Source organism: Eriocheir sinensis, unplaced genomic scaffold (genome assembly GCF_024679095.1).
Source record: "Eriocheir sinensis breed Jianghai 21 unplaced genomic scaffold, ASM2467909v1 Scaffold1447, whole genome shotgun sequence".
NCBI lineage: Eukaryota > Metazoa > Arthropoda > Malacostraca > Decapoda > Varunidae > Eriocheir > Eriocheir sinensis.
The window spans coordinates 38,507-42,500 of record NW_026110792.1 but is presented as its reverse complement, the minus strand read 5'-3'; positions in this window follow the sequence as shown (position 1 = coordinate 42,500).

Below are 3,994 nucleotides of genomic sequence, written 5' to 3'. Positions count from 1 at the left end.
AAAAAAATATCTATCCTAAAGGAACGCGGATCTAGAGGACTTTTATTCCATACACCCTTGTGAAGGCGGCGTGTTGCTGGGGCAGCCTATGTTGCGTTTCCTCAGGCACTGTGCCTAATAAGGGTGACCGTTCTAATCCCTCAATTTACCGCCCTATAGCTTTACTTTCCTGTCCATCTAAAGCTTTTGAATCAATCCTTAACCGGAAGATTCAAAAGCACCTTTCCATTTCTAGCCTTCTATCTGATCGCCAGTTTGGGTTCTGCAAGGTGCGTTCTACTGGCAATCTTCTTGCTCCTTTAAATTATTCTTGGTCATCCTCTCTTAGCCGTTTCGGTGAAACTTTCTCAGTTGTGCTAGACATATCGAAAGCCTTCGATAGAGTCTGGCACAAGTCTTTCCTTTCTTAGCTGCCCTCTTTCGGATTCTATCCTTCTCTCTGTTCCTTTATCTCCAGTTTCCTTTCTGACCGTTCTATCTCTGCCGTGGTAGACGGCCACTGTTCTTCCCCTAAACCTATTAACAGTGTTGTTCCACAAAGCTCTGTCCTATCACCCACTCTCTTCCTGTTATTCATCAATGATATTTCCATAACAAACTGCATTATTCAACTTCTTTCAACAGAGGACCCTCTCGACAGGAATTATATGACTCCAGGCTAGAGGCTGCACAACGCTTAACCTCAGACCTTTCATCTCCGATTGGGGTAAAAGGAACCTTGTGTCCTTCAATGCCTCAAAAACCCAATTTCTGCACATATCAACTCGACACAATCTTCCAAACACCTATCCCCTATTCTTCGACAACACTCAGCTGTCACCATCTTCAACACTAAACATCCTCGGTCTATCCTAAACTCAAAATTTTAACTGGAAACTTCACATCTCCTCTCTCACTAAAACAGCTTCTTCGAGGTTGGGGGTTCTGAATCGACTCCGCCAGTTCTTCTCCACCGCACAGTTGCTATCCATAAAGAGGGGCATTGTCCGCCCTCGTATGCATGTCACGTGTTGGGGGGGCTCCACTCACACAGCTATCTTGTACAGAGTGGAGTCTAAGGCTCCTCGTCTCATCAGCTCTCCTCCTCTTACTGATAGTCTTCTACCTTAATTTCCGCCGCCATGTTGCCTCTCTTTCTATCTTCTATCGATATTTTCACGCTGACTGCTTCTCTGAACTTGCTAACTGCATGCCTCCCCCCCTTCCGCGGCCCCGCTGCACAAGACTTTCTACTCATGCTCATCCCTATACTGTCCAAACCCCTTATGCGAGAGTTAACCAGCATCTTCACTCTTTCATCCCTCACGCTGGTAAACTCTGGAACAACCTTCCTTTTTCTGTATTTCCTCTTGCCTACGACTTGAACTCTTTCAAGAGGAGGGTATCTGGACACCTCTCCTCCCGAAATTGACCTCTCTATTGGCCACCTCTTTGGATTCCTTATGGGAGCAGCGAGTAGCGGCTTTTTTTATTTTTGTTTACTTTTTGGTGCCCTCGAGCTGTCTGCTTTGTTGTAAAAAAATAAATAAATAAACTTGGTTCGTCAAAAATCACCTCTATCATAACAAGTAAATTTCTCTGTCGTCCAGTCCCTTAACATTTACACTATTTTACCCTTTGAAAAGCTATACAGTGAAAATCTGATTTTTTAACTTTTATTAAACGACCTCCATTCTGAAGGAAATGTGTTGTGCAAGACAGCTTCTGTCTACCATAAAACAAGCCATTATCCCCGACCTCGCTAATGGCTGTGGTCACCAACCTACTTCACATATATTAATGTTACCATTTGTACGACTTTAACGTAACGTCGCAGTAGCATAGAGTTTTGATTTTCTCCTCACCTCCCTCTGTACCTACACGCATTCGTTAGGTTAAGGTAAACATAACATTCCATAATAACTATGAGTTCGGGAAACTCTCGAGTCTCGCGGGTAGTTCCCTGATAACATAAATATGTATGATAATCAATGTGATCCTCTACCTTGGAGGAGCCCCTCAGCGTTCCTTTCATAATCCCGAGTTGGCTCCGTATTGCAGCCACGCCAGAGCCGGGGTGTGTAATAAGGGCTGAGCGGACGTGAAACTAAGAAGAAAACCTTGGACTTATAAACGGATAAAAAAACAAAACGAAGAAAGTTTAAAAGATCACTTCTATAAATAAAAGACGTGCAGAACTGGCTGCTCGGGCGCGTTCTAGAACACTTAAGTTACCCATCCTGCAATGCCTTCCTCCCCCACTACTGAGCACCTTGAAAAGCTATATTGTGATTTTTTTTTTTTTTTTTACAGTTAAGGAGACAGTTCAAGGGCGTAAAGAAAAAAAAAAAAAAGCCCGCTTCTCACTGCTCCCGAACAGAGGTCAAAGGAGTGTCAAAAAAGGGAGGTCAATTTCGGGAGAAGAGGTGTCCTGATACCCTCCTCTTGAAAGAGTTCAAGTCGTAGGCAGGAGGAAATGCAGATGAAGGAAGATTGTTCCAGAGTTTACCAGCCTGAGGGATGAAAGAGTGAAGATGCTGGTTGACTCCTGCATAAGGGGTTTGGACAGTATAGGGATGAGCATGAGTAGAAAGTCGTGTGCAACGGGGCCGCGGGAGGAGGGGAGGCATTCAGCTAGCAAATTCAAAAGAGTAGTCAGCATGAAAATATCGATAGAAGATAGAAAGAGAGGCAACATGGCGGCGGAATTTGAGAGGTAGAAGACTATCAGTTTGAGGAGGAGAGCTGATGAGACGAAGAGCCTTTGACTTCACTCTGTCCAGGAGAGCTGTGTGAGTGGATCCCCCCACACATGAGATGCATACTCCATGCGAGGGCGGACAAGGCCCCTGTAAATGGATAGCAACTGTGCGGGTAAGAAGAACTGGCGGAGACGGTACAGAACGCCCAGCCTCGAGGAAGGTGATTTAGTAAGAGATGAGATATGAAGTTTCCAATTGAGATTTTGAGTTAAGGATAGACCGAGGATGTTTAGTGTTAAGGAAGGTGATAGCTGAGTGTTGTCAAAAAATAGGGGATAGTTGTTTGGAAGATTGTGTCGAGTGGATAGGTGGAGAAACTGTGTTTTTGAGGCGTTTAAGGACACCACATTCCTCTTCCCCCAATCGGAAATAATAGTAAGGTCTGAGGCTAAGAGTTTCGTTGCCTCCACCCTTGAATCGTTAGGTTCCTGTAGGGTGGGTCATCTATTAAAAGAAGTTGAGTAATGTAGCGTGGAGTCATCGGCGTAGGAATGGATAGGACAGTTCGTTTTGGAAAGAAGATGATCAATGAACAACAGAAAGAGAGTGGGAGATAGGACAGAGCCCTGTGAGACACCACTGTTAAAAGGTTTAGGGGAAGAACAGTGACCGTCTACCACAGCAGAAATAGAACCGTCAGAAAGGAAACTGGAGATAAAGGTACAGAGAGAAGGAGAGAAGCAGTAGGATGGTAGTTTGGAAAGCAAAGATTTGTACCAGACCCTATCAAAAGCTTTTGATATGTCCAGCGCAGTAGCAAAGGTTTCACCGAAATGGCTAAGAGAGGATGACCAAGACTCAGTTAGGAAGGCAAGGAGATCACCAGTAGAACGCCCCTTGCGGAACCCATACTGGCGAACAGATAGAAGGTCAGAAGTGGAAAGGTGCTTTTGAATCTTCCGGTTAAGGATTGATTCAAAAGCTTTAGATAGACAAGAAAGTAAAGGGTTAGGACGGCAGTATGAGGGATTGGAGCGGTCACCCTTCTTAGGCACAGGCTGTATGAAGGCATACTTCCAGCAGGAAGGAAAGGTAGATGTTGACAGGCAGAGGCGAAAGATTTTCACCAGGCAGGGTGACAGCACGGAGGCACAGTTTTTAAGGACAATAGGAGGCACTCCATCAGGTCCATAAGCCATCTGAGGATTGAAGCCAGAGAGGGCATAGAAAACATAATTTTGAAGAATCTTTATAACAGGCATAAAAGAGTCAGAGGGGGGATGAGTAGAAGGAATCTGCCCAGAATCGTCCAG